Genomic DNA, 16,742 nt, shown 5'->3' on the forward strand with positions numbered 1-16,742 from the left:
AGACTAGGATCTAGTCAAGGTCTCAGTTTAGGGGTCCGAAATGGGTCTAAACTGGACCGATGCCTACTGTCCCTCAACCGGGATGCATCCTCACCAAGTCACTCTTCTCCAATGACTTACCTTTACTTACCAACTTGCAGTCAATTTGACAAGCCTCTTGATCCACAAGGTCTTTATACTAGCTATCAGGTCCATAGACTCAACTGAACTTTTGTCGATTGTCAAGTCCTGCGGACCTAACCAGACTTTCTACCAGATATCAGGTCGGCCCGTTGACCTATCTAGACTTCACACCAGTTATCCAGTCCCGCTGACCTAGATGGATTTCAACCTGGTGTCAGGTACTCCGGACCCATTAATTCCTACACACTTGGTAAAGTACTTAGATACAGAATACACCTAACTTTACTCACTTGTCATTCATCAAAACTTGAGTTAGACTATTAGTACAAATTATACCAACAATCTCTCCCTTTTTGATGAAATGACAACCTAAGTTAAAGTTAGGAAAAATATGCAAAAATTTATAGAATGACTTAAGATAAGTCTAAAGTAAGGCAATTGATCATTTTAGGGGCTAAGTTTTCTAATTTTCTTGAATGTCTAACTTAAACTCTAACCCTCCTCCTTTGACATTTATCAAAAATTATGTAGAGAGAGAAGAAATGTAGTAAGCTTTGTACAGTAAGCTTGGAAAGAATTTGGCAAAGTAAATATAAAATTTTCAGGTTTAAAAAATAATTTTTCAATTGTCTTAACTTTAAAATATGAATTTTAGGCACAAATTTTGAACTATGAAATAATTTATAAAATATTTTTTACTTATAAAAAGTAATTTTGAGTAGAAATTTATAAATTAGAAATATTTTCAAAAGATTTAAACAAGAAAAAAAAATTAAGTAAAGATTACAAAACAGTTTTCAAACATAGTTCTCAATATTTAAAAAAATAGTATTTTTTGAGATAATGCAATTTTGATATTATAATTTAATTGAATTTTAAAAATTAAATTTTAGAATACAATTTCAAAATTATGCTTTAATTGAACTTGACACTATTTTAGAAAGATACTCAAAGATAGTAGGTTTTTCAAAAAATACTTGTAAGTTAAAAAAAAAATATTTTTGAAAGTATTCTCCCCCCGAACCTGATATCTTTTAAGGAAAATGACCATCTAGAAATTATTTTTAAGTGTCTAACCGTTAGTTATTAGCTGACTATTATGAGATAGTAGTGTTCACTTGGTTAATCAAGTTAAGTACATGTATCTAGTTACTGTTTGACTAAGATAGATTACTTAACTTGATTACTGTAGTTTTGGTATTTTTCGCCCAAACTTATGTCGATCCACTGATATAAGGATCATAAGTCTAGGCAATTTACTTACACATCTCACACCGTTCTAAGTTTTTGAATATACAATCAAGGGAGTCCTAGTGTGTTTATGAAATGCTCAAGTCCTAAGTCTATAGGATCTTGCTTTCTATGGATTTGATCTAAACTAAGGCTAAAATCAATTTTTGAAAATCTAAGGAATTGGGAAATTTTTTAGAAAGTAAGAAATTTTTCCTAGAATTTGCAAATTATTTAGAAAATATTTTGAAAATAACAGGTCTAGTCTATGAGACATAATCCTAGATTACCCAAATAAGATGACAAAAAGTGGACAACCATATATATCCAGTTAATCAAGTATACAAAGTATGATAGTGTACTAAGATGATTAGGTCTGGTGCTCATTAGCTGGAGGGGGTGGGGACTACTCAGGTACTTGCAAGGCTCGTAGAATCTGCTAAAGTCCGATGGCCATCTCCTCCTGGAGCGAGGAGAATTTAGTGGTCATCTCTCCTCGAAAAATGCTGAATCTGTCCGAAATAGACTGCCAAAGCTGTGCGGAAGACTCCTCAAGTTGTGCTAGTCGGTCTTCGACGGAAAGTGAGGTCGAAGGCTAGGTCAAGGTCGAGGGTTGGGTCGGAGTCAGAGGCTATCCAAAGAGCTCCTCGGCCATGAATGTTGGCAACTCCTCTCCCTCAGTCGGAATGATAGGTGGGAAATCATCCTCGGCCTCACCTGGTATCTCTGGATGTAGTCCCACTCTCCATGTAAGTCCCCCATAAGCAATAATCTCTATATGCACTAGTGTAAGCTGTCGCTGACCAATCTCATCATATGCGCTAAGTGGAGTGGATGTACCCTGTGTCATATCTACCCCTATGGTCAAGAATATGTATGTCAAAATGTGACAATAGGGCATATGAACCTGATGCCTAGTGATGAGACTGGATGCATGAATGAAATTATGAAATATATGTAATGCATGTCAATGTCAAGAAGTTGACAGAGAGCATATAGGAAGGAGTGAGAGGGTCGCATCATCGCAACATCACGAGATGTGATTAGAAAAATGCATGTGGTTAGGATTCGATACAAGACATAGTCCTGGACCCTAAGGGAAAGTCACCTAAAATCAATCATAGTAGGTAGTCTCTCCTCCCCAAAAAATACATGTAGATAGCATCTAATGTAATATGGGAGTAAGATTCGCCAAATGAAAAATCCTACTAGGGTAGTGTTGTAAGCGAATATGTCACATCCGCTAATCAAATTGATACAAATGTATTTTTCCACTGAACCCCTTAATTTTGCAATAACGTTGTAGTAACGAGCCCAGGATCGCTCTCGAGGAATCAACAGTATGATGTAATCTAGGATTGTCTTTTTATTCCTATTTTTGGGGTTTTCGATATAAAAATGGAGTTGTGGGGATTTAAACTTTAAATCTAAATCTAACAAATGAAAACACAGCAGTAAAGAAATTAATCTAAAGCATAACTAAAACCTACCTATGTGCCAACAATCAAACCTTAACGCATTGTCACTCCTACATTGAGATTAAATCATTGACACACTCTTAAACTAAGAATGAGATAACAAGACTCAAGTAAATCTGATCTAAAGCAAGATGTAAACCCTAGCTTAGAATTTAAACACTAAACAAGTAACCAAGCATCAACTAAAACTTAAACTAAGCTTCAACAATGAAAGAAATGCTAACTACTTGCATAAAAATATAACAAAACTTCAAATAAATCTGTTCTAAGATAATAAAAACAGTAACAAAATGAAATAAATCCTAACCAATCCAACTCACAACCAATTCCACAAGTTTCACACTCTTGCCGTCACACAATAGTGCCAAAGTCGAGACCACCCAACTTGGGACCTCAATGGAACATCTCAATGGCGTATCAGCTCAAGGAGTGCTCAACTACAACGACGGACCACCCCCGGCGAGGTAAGAACAACCCTAAACCCACTCAAGTGCCGAAAATCTGGAAATCTGCCATCCTTGACCTCTGAATCTGGAATGGGAGCTACGAAATGCGAATTGTGGTAGGATGAAGCTCAGGAACGCCGGAGGACCACCGCCGAGCGTTGCTGATGGGAATTGGAACTCAGATTTGGAAGAACACCTCCAAATCTGAGGTGAACAGAGGCATCGAAGAAATGGAGATTGCGCCGGAGGGAACACCCAAATCGGTTCCAGAGAATCGGGATGAAGCTGATGGGACGTCTTTCACGGAGGTTGAAGCTCGGGAGAATGATCGGAGAAGAGAAAGGGGCCGGAATCCGGAGAAATGCCGCGGGGACGAAGCTGCTGTGCGTGGAGGATTGACGAAGAACACAAAGCACTGTAGCTTCTCATTTAAACAGATCTCAGATTTGAACCGACGGCTGAGATTGATTTGGAGCTAAATCAACGGTGAAAGCTTGCCCAAAATCCGATCTGAAGGTACTGATGTTGATCTAGGGTCTGGATCTACCCTCCCGTAGGTCGGATCGATCAGATCATCACTGGATGGCCCAGATCGGCCCAGTCTTCATTGAACGGCCCAGATTAATTAAACTGGATCAATGGCTGGATGAACTCAGATCTGCATCAAAACTTCTGGATCTTCATCAGTGGCTTAGATCTGCTCCCCATTAAGTTGGATCGGCCAGATCTTCAACGGATGGTCCAGATCTGTCCTATTCTTGATGAACGGCCCATAATGCTTCAAAGCTTGATCTTCTCGTTTGAACTCCGATTCGAGCCCAATTTCGGTCCAAATAGATCCAAATCCAAGATCCTTTGATGCCTACAAAATAAGAATCAAATATTAGCATCAAATAGCACAAAAATAAGATAATTTGCAATTAAGTCCAAAAATACACACTATGCACAAAATGTGATGTAACCATGATTTAAACCTATAAAATCAACATCAAACCATGCATATATGAATCAAAATAATGCAGTAACATCATGGTTATCAAATCCCCCACACTTAGTCTTGAACATCCCATGCAAGTAAAGAAAACTAAAAATCATCTTCATAGAAAATTTCCTAGCAATACCTAAAAGATAGTAAAAAGAGTTTAACTAAGATCATCTTAAAGATCACAAACAATCATGAATACAATCCAAACACTAATCAGTAGGTATGGTACTTTCAATCCAATTGAAAAATTAAGCAAGTTGCAATCTCACAAGGGATTTACCTATTCTAGCTCTCACACTCAAAATTGCATATAAGTGGAGCTCTCTCAATGCAACTCACAACATTTCACTACCATAAACTTGCTTATTTTCTACTTCTCCACCACTATAAACACATAGCATACATGAATCAAAAGGATTTTATCAACAATAATTGAAATTGAAGCAAAAAGAACAAGGAAAGTGAATGAAATAGGCAAAAGGAAATAACTCAATGAAAAATTAAGGAGATGAGAGTATTGGAGGAATATACTTGATGAGTTGACCATTTTGATGTATAAAGAGATGAATACCATTTGTTGTTACTAATTCAAAATATCAAGCTAACCTCCCCTTCAATTTGATGGCAAACAAAGAATCTTGATACTCTATCTTCCACTTGATACTCTCTTGATGTGCCAAAATTTTTTTTCTCACTGGATTTTTCACTTCCACTCCATCACTTGAAAGCTCAAAAACAAACTCACATTAGCTAATGGAAAATAGCTCCCTCCCCCACACTTAAATTGTTGGCCGTCTCGGGCAATAAAACACCACATTGATTTCCAATGTCTCGATACTCTCTAAGTCACTGCTTTTCTTCTCTTTAAAATCTTCATTCTGAAATTTTTTTTCTATTTTTGTTTTGGCAGATTCAAAATCAGGCTTTCGTTTCCCTGAATTCGTGACGTTACTAATCAAAAGTAGCATAGACATTTAGCACTCAACATGCACTTGATAATACATAGGTTTCATTTCTTCTGCATTCTTTTTCCATTTCAGAAACTGTACCCTTAGTTTTCAGCTTCAAAACTGTAATTTCAGCAGTAATAGATTTCAATACAGAAATTGTGAATTGTCTTAACAACATTACAAAATCCATTTCCAACCTTTGCATTTCTGTTTTAAACTTGGCTCCACAATTTTGTTCACTTTCACAGCTGGTACCTCAAATCTGCAATCACTACTACTGATTCCAAAACTGTTCAAGACTAACTAGAATCCAAATCTTGATACTAAGTCTTTGAACTAATTTTCCAAACCTTATTGTTGAATTATTGAAAATGTATTGATCACAACTCATCAGCACTTGAGATTTATTACATTCAGATTTAAGAGTCCAAGGAATTCCAGGTTTTGGATAATTCGAAGCTAAAACACTCATTGTCAATAAGAGAACAAAACTTAACTAATGTTTTTCACTAGTATGAAAAGAATTCAACACAAAGCATTTCAAGCTAAACATCAACTGCAAATTTGTTTCTCTGCTGCCTCAACTTCTTCAGTTCTTCCCTTCTATATATACATATTTTTTTCTGTGGACAACTCGCATGAAGAGGAATGCTACTCGTCAATGAGATAATAAAGGCTTTGCTCAAGTATTTTACCAATATAAGAGCCCTCTTTCTCACTGAATTCAGTTCCGGAACTAAATCTTGGCACACCATTGATGTTGCATCTTCCTCTTGCTACTGCTTCTAAGTTTTTCACACTTTACTGCTTTTCACTAGCACTTCCTGTTTTGTTCTGTTTCCTTGAGAATTAATTACCTATAGCATTCTTCAATTTCATAGAATTTAACATAGTGTATCAAGATTTGGAATTCCAAGCCATTCTAGCATGAGAACTGAATAGTTGAACTTGTCCATGTTCATCATTTAGCATTCAATCAACAAAAACTCGAATTCAATCTATTTCTAATCAGAACATGAGTGACAAGATATGTACAGATGCTGTTCCATGAATAGTGTTCTTGTTTTGTATCAAATTCACATCACATAACCTCCAAAAATTCAAATTTCTTTACCTCTGTCCTCTTCAGATCCCTATCAAATTATCCTTCAAAGAATTTCGGAATTAAGCACTCATGCTTGCTATAACACAATTTCCAAAATTGCACAGAATCTGCACACAAAATCTGGTTGCAATTTCATTTCACTCTCTGAATTCTCTTAAGGAATAAAGCCTTGAAGCTTCAATCCCAATGGATCATCTCAGTTTATTTTCTAAAAATGAAAGCTTGACATCAATCTAATTCCAATATGGAAACTTAGCCAAAATAAAAAACTACAAACATATCAATGCTGATCAATTCCAGAATTCTGCCTTAACCTCACTGATTAGAGCAACACTCTGAAAAATACAGTTGGAAAAGGGTCTTGAATAAAATAAGAATCCATTTGTTACATAAGGTATAAGATCTTCACTAGATATCTCACTGAATTAATAGATGTCAATAAGAAATTGACATAGCTTCTTATATTTGATACATCTTGATACCAAGTCGCAACATTTCTCAACTTCTGAATTATGCAAAACTCAAATTTCAGTTCCCTTTCAGATTCAACAGCAGATTTCAGAACTTGCAGCTAGAAATTTCTGAAACTGACAACTTTTTTTTTTCTTCAAAACTTAATGCTTCAATGACAAGAGATTTACATCCAGAACTTAGCCCACAGTAGTCTAAATTTTAAATCACATGAGACTTGAGAGGAAAGAAATGCTACTTGTCCTTGAGTAAGCAAAAACTTCACTTGGTCTTTACACTTATTCAGAAACTTGCCACTGAATTCCACTGCTTCCTTCTGCATTCTATTCATTTCTGATTTACAGATTCAAAATTTTTTTTTTCTGTCTAACAGCAACCATTTTCAGCCTACTTCCAATTCTTCCTCAATGCCCTGTTAATACAATCTTGAAATTTTCTGCTGTAAAACTCAATTTCAGAAATTAGTAGATCAGATTCTGAATTCGGAAAGTGAACAATCAGCAATCTCAATTCCCTGTATCAAAATCTGAAAACAGCAAGAACTTCTAGTATATTTAGCACATCAACTTTTCCTTTCAACAATTGTCTCCAAGAGTTTGAATGTATCAACATAGTATCAATTCTTAAAATTCAAATCAATTGTAACTAGCTCTTGACATGATAAAACTCAAGAAACGAACACATTTAGCATAGAACATTAGAGCCATTCTTTCACAAACGAATTTCCCGAATTTTGCACCATAAACACCTCCTAAAATCAGCCCTTGCTCAAACATTTTCCAAATCTTGATCCATTTCTGCCATTTCAAATTCAGTGATGTTCTTTCCCCCACTTAAAATCTTGGACATCCTTACTCATCAAGCAATTCATCCAAACTCGCAATGAAATAAAAGAAATATGACAAGCAAAGAGAATTAAGATTTAGAATGCTAGATGAGAATGTTTCAAGAAAATATGAGGAAAGGAATTGGAAAGTATGGGGAACAAAATTGACAAAATCCTCAATTTCCATGTATACTTATGATATTGTGATTTTGAAAAGAAATTAAGCAAGTTCTAGAGTTTCAATTGCTATGAGTGCATGCCACACAAGAATATAATAGTGTTTAGGCTTAAAGTGGACCTCTTTAGGTAATATTATGCAATCAAGCTCAATTAATCAAATTGATATCCACCACCATTTTAACCAATATCATGTAAGTAGAGCACCCAATCATGTCAAATGACCTAAATTTGATGATCAAATTTAAGAGACTTTTACCATCTTAAAAGTATCACTAAACAATTCATGGAGATTTTTATTCAAATGACATGCTATGTATACCAAACTAAATGCAAAGTATGGAAGCAAAATGCAAAATAAAATGCAAAATGTAAAAACAAAGTGCAAGTGCAAAGTATGAAACCAAAGAAACGTATAAAGAATTTATTAAAGAAAAACTAAACTCAAAGCATGAATCAAAATGCAAAAGAAAGCAAAATTGGAACCAACTCCCCTTTCATTCCCGGTGGTTGAAGAAGGTTTAGAAGGAGAAGCCACCCCGGAAGTGGAGTAATCATGGTTCCACTTAAATTCTTCTTATTAATCCTTTTTCCCTTCACCATTCTTTCTGGAGGTCTTAATCGGTTCAGTTTTAGCACCCACTCCGGGAGCTTGTGTTCTCCTACAACATCAATAAAAGAAAATTCCTCCCACACGCATGTGGGGTAAAAAGAAAATAGGAGAATATTAGTGTGGGTAAAATATATATCAAGAATTGCATCACAACTAATAAAATCAACAATTTGTACCTCAATAAAATTCTCTGAAAAATTACACAAAATACTCACCTTGTCATCTTGAAAGGTACCTGGAGTAGTGATTGTTACCTCCTTTCCACCTAGTAAATGCTCAAACTCTGGTTCTAGTGAGTGTACAACTTCATGTAGTGATTCTTGGGTGCTTGGCTCCATAGCACAAGTCCCTACACTTACATCTTCTATCCTTGGTGATTCTTGAGGTAATGCTTCCAGTAAGCACTCCCCTACACTTATATCATCTTCTGCAACAATACATGCATCTTCAACATCATCTAAAGCAACACTATCAGTAGAATCAGAAATCTGAACAACTACATCATCATCACAAATAAAATTAGATAAATCTTGTGAATAAATGGGAATAGGGTCAGGCCTGACAAAATCACTACTCTCCATCTCTCCACTGGAGTTCTGTGCTTGTAACTGATTAATGGATGATACAATTTGATCCAATTGACTCTGTATATTCTGTATCCTTGCAAATTGTTGCTCTTGATGCTCTCTCATTTGATGCATAACTTCATTGCGTTTCCACATTGATTCTTCAATTTGTTCTTGTGCATCCTCATACCTATTCCGCTGCTCCATAGGTAGGTAGGACTGATAGAACTGAGTCTGAGGCGGATAAAAATAATTCTTCATCCCATCTCCAAAATTCTGATGATATAGATCCATGGTCACATGAATTTCCTGTTCTTATACTGAAACACTAGCAAATAAAATCAGAAGACTCGGGAACAAATAAAATCAACACATGAATATATAATCATGAAAGCAATCAAAACAACAATCCTAAAATTACTAAACATTGCATATTACAATTTCCCCGTCAACGGCGCCAAAATTTGATAAGCGGATCTGTCACATCCGCTAATCAAATTGTACAAATGTATTTTTCACTGACTGAACCCCTTAATTTCACAATAACATTGTAGTAACGAGCCCAGGATCGATCCGAGGAACCAACGGTAGAATGTAATTTAGGATTGTCTTTTATTCCTATTTTTTTGGGGGTTTCGATATAAAAATGGAGTTGGGGGTTTAAAAGCTTTAAATCTAAATCTAACAGAGGAAAAACACAACGGTAAAGAAATTAATCTAAAACAAGAGTGAAACCTAAACAAATGAAATCTACTTGTGTGCCAACAATCAAACCATAATGCATTGTCACTCTACATTATAATTAAATCATTAACACACATCAAACTAAGATTGAAATAACAAGAATCAAGTAAATCTGATCTAAAGCAAGATGTAAACCCTAGCTTAGAATTTAAACACTAAACAAGTAACCAAGCATCAACTAAAACTTAAACTAAGCTTCAACAAGGAAAGAAATGCTAACTACTTGCATAAAAATATAACAAAACTTCAAATAAATCTGTTCTAAGATAATAAAAACAGTAACAAAATGAAATAAATCCTAACCAATCCAACTCACAACCAATTCCACAAGTTTCACACTCTTGCCGTCACACAATAGTGCCAAAGTCGAGACCACCCAACTTTGGACCTCAATGGAACATCTCAATGGTGTATCAGTTCAAGGAGTGCTCAACTACAACGACGGACCACCCCCGGCGAGCTAAGAACAACCCTAAACCCACTCAAGTGCCGAAAATCTGGAAATCTGCCATCCTTGACCTCTGAATCTGGAATGGGAGCTACGGAATGCGAATTGTGGTAGGATGAAGCTCAGGAACGCCGGAGGACCACCGCCGAGCGTTGCTGATGGGAATTGGAGCTCAGATTTGGAAGAACACCTCCAAATCTGAGGTGAACAGAGGCATCGAAGAAATGGAGATTGCGCCGGAGGGAACACCCAAATCGGTTCCAGAGAATCGGGATGAAGCTGATGGGACGTCTTTCACGGAGGTTGAAGCTCGGGAGAATGATCGGAGAAGAGAAAGGGGCCGGAATCCGGAGAAATGCCGCGGGGACGAAGCTGCTGTGCGTGGAGGATTGACGAAGAACACGAAGCACTGTAGCTTCTCATTTAAACAGATCTCAGATTTGAACCGACGGCTGAGATTGATTTGGAGCTAAATCAACGGTGAAATCTTGCCCAAAATCCGATCTGAAGGTACTGATGTTGATCTAGGGTCTGGATCTACCCTCCCGTAGGTCGGATCGATCAGATCATCACTGGATGGCCCAGATCGGCCCAGTCTTCATTGAACGGCCCAGATTAATTAAACTGGATCAATGGCTGGATGAACTCAGATCTGCATCAAAACTTCTGGATCTTCATCAGTGGCTTAGATCTGCTCCCCATTAAGTTGGATCGGCCAGATCTTCAACGGATGGTCCAGATCTGTCCTATTCTTGATGAACGGCCCATAATGCTTCAAAGCTTGATCTTCTCGTTTGAACTCCGATTCGAGCCCAATTTCGGTCCAAATAGATCCAAATCCAAGATCCTTTGATGCCTACAAAATAAGAATCAAATATTAGCATCAAATAGCACAAAAATAAGATAATTTGCAATTAAGTCCAAAAATACACACTATGCACAAAATGTGATGTAACCATGATTTAAACCTATAAAATCAACATCAAACCATGCATATATGAATCAAAATAATGCAGTAACATCATGGTTATCAAATCCCCCACACTTAAAATGTGGTCGTCTCGGACAATAAAACATATCATGTATCCAACAACTTAGATGCATCTCTACCCACTGTATCTTCCTTTCTTTCAATCCTTGCTCAAGATTCAACAGCTTCAACAGCAAAATCCAAGTTTTTGCTAAGTTGTGAGGATTGCAGATTAGCAGAGATTCTCATCTGGCACTAAACCATAGGAAGCTGAATATTCTTGGATTCTGAAATTACTGCACATGTGCAATGTCAACTAGACAATCCAATAGTCAATCCCATTCCTGCATTCCTAACTGCATTCCTGTTTTTTTTTTTTAATACAGATTCCAAAAATTAAACCTGAAATTCCAATTACAGCTTATCAAGTTGTGTTTCTCAGCATTATATACTCACTGATCCTGCTCTACAGAACTGTCACGATGCTATCTTCAGCAACTACAAAGTTTATAAGCAGATTTTTCAGAATTCAACACTGCCTAATGCTAGAAATTTAATTCCAGTTTATAATCAGCACAATGAATTCAACTAGCTGGATTAAATTTCAGCTTAAATCATTAAGAATTCAGCTCAAAATCAGATTTAATTTATTCTCTGCATAATTCACAAAACTGCAGCAACAATTCTTATCATTTTCTCAGCAATAACACAGAATTGAAATCATGCAATTAACAGCTCTTGACTAGCATGAAATTTGTTCCTCATCAGAAATTGAGTTGAAAGGTTGGCACAAACTAGCACATTTCCTATAAAATTTTCTTACTGCTGTGAAGCTGCACTCTTCAAATTCCAGCCACTCTGCAACTCTTCAATTATCAGAGAACTGCACAAAGAGATGACACTCCACAGATATGAAATTGGCACACAAATCAGTTCTTAAAGCTGATCTGCAGCTTTGAAATTGGCACACAAGTCATTTGCATATCTGATTCCTAAAAATTTCAGCAACTTCCACTGCAGTAATGTATAATCTGATATAGATTTTTAGTTTTGAAATAAAAATGGTTGTAGACATTCTTCAACAGCAACATCTTCTTCATTTGTTACTGCAATTAATAAAGTTCTAATTGAGTTCATAGCTGATTTGAAGGATGTAACTCGAATTTAACTTCAACCTGCTGCAGAACCCAAACTGCAGAATTGGTTTCCAGTTAAAGTTCCCAGCTCTGTGTTTCTTTTTCGTGCAGTAACTATATAAGCTGCTAATGAAGTAGCAACTAAACTTCAATTAATTCCAACCCCTTAGTTTCAAATTCAGTTTCAGAGGTCATGCCCAGAAATAAATTCAGAAATGAAACTGTCTCAAAATCCTGGGTTCCAAATTTCAGTCTAATGCTTGGAATTACAGATGTACTTCAGTTTCAGAAATCAAATTTAATGAAATTCCAGAATTAGCTTTTTGCTTAATCTCACTTTACTTCTGTATTTCAGATTCCAGCATACACTTCATTGAGTAATAGACGTTATCCTTATTTAAGCCTACCAGCAGTTTCATAAGCAGCAATGACAACAAGAGCCAATTCTTCACAGAATGTTTCAGATTCAGCCTATAAAAATTTCCAGATTTCCAGATTGTTTCAGATGCAAAATGGTTGCCTAATCTTCATGAATTTTCTAGATTTCCAACTATTGAACTTGAATACCATTTGTCAATGAGTACACAAATGATTAAACCTAACTCTTCTTCAATTGGATAGCTATCCAAAAATCTTGATACAATGTGTCCTCAACTTAACACTCAACCTCTTAAAACCAAATATATAGCTGCCAAAGATATAGAATTTCAGAAATTCTCATTAAAGAAATGAAAACCAAGTGCTCCACTTGGTGAAATTTTTGCACAAGCAACTTCACACCACTTGCAAATTCTGCTACATCTTATATATCAATTATAGAATTCAGCAACATGTCAGAATTTCCTGAATTAAGTTCAAAAATGCTACTCACATGCCCATTTTAAAATGACTAGCACATTCTTTGATAATTGACAACATGGTTAAATTAAGTTTTGAACTGATTGTGATACAAACTTGACAATTCCGTACCCATCCAATTAGGAATTTTCAAGAGTCACAGCACTGATCTGAATATTATACTGCAGTGGAACTGGACAATTCCAGCAATATGTTAATGAACTCTGGTTTTGTAATCTGCTACTAAGAAATCCAGTATCAGGGTTTCAAAGCTGGATTGATAGAAACTTGATTCATCGCTCTTGCACAATGAAGAAGAAGAACAACTTAGTTTATCTGTTCACACAACTCTTGGAATCAACATCATCACTACTTGCTCCTGATCAGCCACTAAGTTGAAAGGTTTGTACCATTGCATTCCTGCACGCATTACTCCAAGCTTCAATGACATCACAGAAATCAGTCCCCATACAGTTACATGCTCTTGTGCTAGCACTTGTTCCCTCAACCTCTTAAAAAGGTGATTCCACTTCACATTAGTTAAGAACTGAAACGAAATTTATAACAACAAAGTCCAGATTTTCAGAAATCTGCAAATTAGTTTGGCACACAAAAATTCAACATCAAAGCTTTGCTGCTGGGATGTTGCCAATAATATCAAAGAATTGCTGATAACAAGAAATAAGGTACTGGTAGTATCTTTGAACTTGACTTCTGAAATTGTTCAGCTGAGAATCTGTACCATGTTACTGCTGGAGCAGAAGTAGTTATGCAGAATGCTGGAATTTCCCTGGATTATCAATTCTGATATTCTAGGTTTGGAAGCTGAACTTCTGAAGTCAGAATCTGTAGTAAAGAAACTCAAGTCCAGAATGAAACTATTGAGTTGTGAAATGAATGAACCGATCTCAGTTGTTGTGCCAATCTCTTGCTTTAATAACTGGCACTCAATTTTTGCATTATGGGTTCAAAAATTCCAATTTCAAAAATAACACAGATTTCAGCATTTGAACAGTTTCAGAATATAATTACCATTGAATTTGCATGCATCCATTCACTGCAGTAACCATATTCCATGTCAATTTCCTAAGTAGAACTCAACATCCAACATCCAATTCCTCCTCAATCCTTTGCAGCTATTAGCTGAAACTTTCAGAGAATCAATTGTCACTGAAATGTTAAGAGCTTGAGTTCAGTTAATTTTCTGGTAAGAAATAACATTGATGTGTATATCTCAATTGGTCCACCCATCAATTAACTCCCAGCGAGTAAGAAATCTTCACTGGATCAGCTTCAATGAAATTACAGAATCCAGAATTTCTGCATTTAAACTCCAGAATTTTTTAAGGTCTTGGAAGGCAAGAACAACATTTGTTGCTGCACAAAACAGGACTCCACTCAAGTTTATCACTGATTTACATTAGTAACTGAATTTTGATACACCATTTGATACACAACAGCCTCCAGCTTCCTTGTTCTGCACTTCTATTTTTCTGCAGATTTCCTGTTCCTGCATCTACAAATTTCAGGAACTCAATTTACTAGAAAACTTTATTTCCAAAAATTCAGAAATCTCGACCTTCCAGGTTATTCATTCTTGTAAGTTTCTGATTTCTTACAGCAGAATTCAGTGTAGCAATTTAAGTGTCTTCACTTGAGTATCAGCAATGCAAGAGTGCATGTATGTTCTTCCTCTATTCTCTTCTTCCATCAGAACCTTGGACTCAAGTTTCAGAATTCAGATTTACAGTTTAAGTTGTGCCATTCAAAACCTACACTTAAGTTTCAATTTTTTACTACTTTGGAATTTTGCATTTCTGCATTTAAACTTGGCACAGCTCAACAGAATTCTCAGATTCCAGAATTCTGAATGTCAGCTTGATAACTTGATTTCCACATCTGATGTTATTGCTTTCTCACTTCAAGCTTCAACAATTTATCCTTTAGAACTTAACAATCATTTTAATCAAATAATAGCTTGATTCCATCTGGTTCCAGCTTATAACATCACTTAGAAAGTTACTGCAATTCAGAATTTCAGCAATTTACAGCTACCAGGATTCTTCCAGCAAGTTTGTAAAGAATTTAAACAATTGTTGCTGGAATTTCAAGAGTTTCAATTCATTTATAAGGGTTTCAAGGGCTTCTAATGAAAGAGTTGCACACCCTTATTTCCATCTGTTTCTAAATTTCTGTTTCCAGTATTTGTTTCAATTTGCAGTAGAGTTTCTGAATTCTTCTTTTCTTCACACTGCAGATATCATGAAAGGTAAGCATACCATTCTTGTTCAACAAATTCTTAAAATTAAATGAAGTTTCCTTCATTGGACATTGCATTCTGAATTCTAATACAATTCTGATACAGAATTTCAGCTTCACCTTCAATTCCTGCAAATTTTCAGAATTCTCCACAAGCTGTCATAACCCAATTCCAGATTCCCAAAGCTGTTCACAATACTTCTTCTCACAAACAAATGTACCAATTATTGAAATAATGACACACAACCAACTTAATCAAATGAACTTCCTCTCTTCCTGCAGAATTCACTTCTCCATCAACAAAAGAACTCAATCAAAGACCAAAGCTCCCCCACACTTAATCTTGTGTCCATCAAATCAATCAAACTCATCAAGAATTCAACCAAAACTCTTAACAAAATGGGCCAAGCAAAGGTAATCAAAAGTTAAAATGAAAGATGAGAATGCTTAAAGGAAATTGTTAAAGAAAATTGTGGGAAAATGAATTGGAATTTGAAATAGGCAAAAGAAAAGAATTCATCCTTCCTTTCCATGCAACGCGGGTCACGCGGGTGACCCGGGTTCGTTCCCCGACAACGGCGCCAAAATTTGATGTAAGCGAATCTGTCACATCCGCTAATCAAATTGATACAAATGTATTTTTCCACTGAACCCCTTAATTTTGCAATAACGTTGTAGTAACGAGCCCAGGATCGCTCTCGAGGAATCAACAGTATGATGTAATCTAGGATTGTCTTTTTATTCCTATTTTTGGGGTTTTCGATATAAAAATGGAGTTGGCGGGATTTAAACTTTAAATCTAAATCTAACAAATAAAAACACAGCAGTAAAGAAATTAATCTAAAGCATAACTAAAACCTACCTATGTGCCAACAATCAAACCTTAACGCATTGTCACTCCTACATTGAGATTAAATCATTGACACACTCTTAAACTAAGAATGAGATAACAAGACTCAAGTAAATCTGATCTAAAGCAAGATGTAAACCCTAGCTTAGAATTTAAACACTAAATAAGTAACCAAGCATCAACTAAAACTTAAACTAAGCTTCAACAAGGAAAGAAATGCTAACTACTTGCATAAAAATATAACAAAACTTCAAATAAATCTGTTCTAAGATAATAAAAACAGTAACAAAATGAAATAAATCCTAACCAATCCAACTCACAACCAATTCCACAAGTTTCACACTCTTGCCGTCACACAATAGTGCCAAAGTCGAGACCACCCAACTTTGGACCTCAATGGAACATCTCAATGGCGTATCAGCTCAAGGAGTGCTCAACTACACCGACGGACCACCCTCGGCGAGCTAAGAACAACCCTAAACCCACTCAAGTGCCGAAAATATGGAAATCTTCCATCCTTGACCTCTG

Source organism: Zingiber officinale, chromosome 1A, assembly GCF_018446385.1.
Source record: "Zingiber officinale cultivar Zhangliang chromosome 1A, Zo_v1.1, whole genome shotgun sequence".
Classification (NCBI taxonomy): Eukaryota; Viridiplantae; Streptophyta; class Magnoliopsida; order Zingiberales; family Zingiberaceae; genus Zingiber; species Zingiber officinale.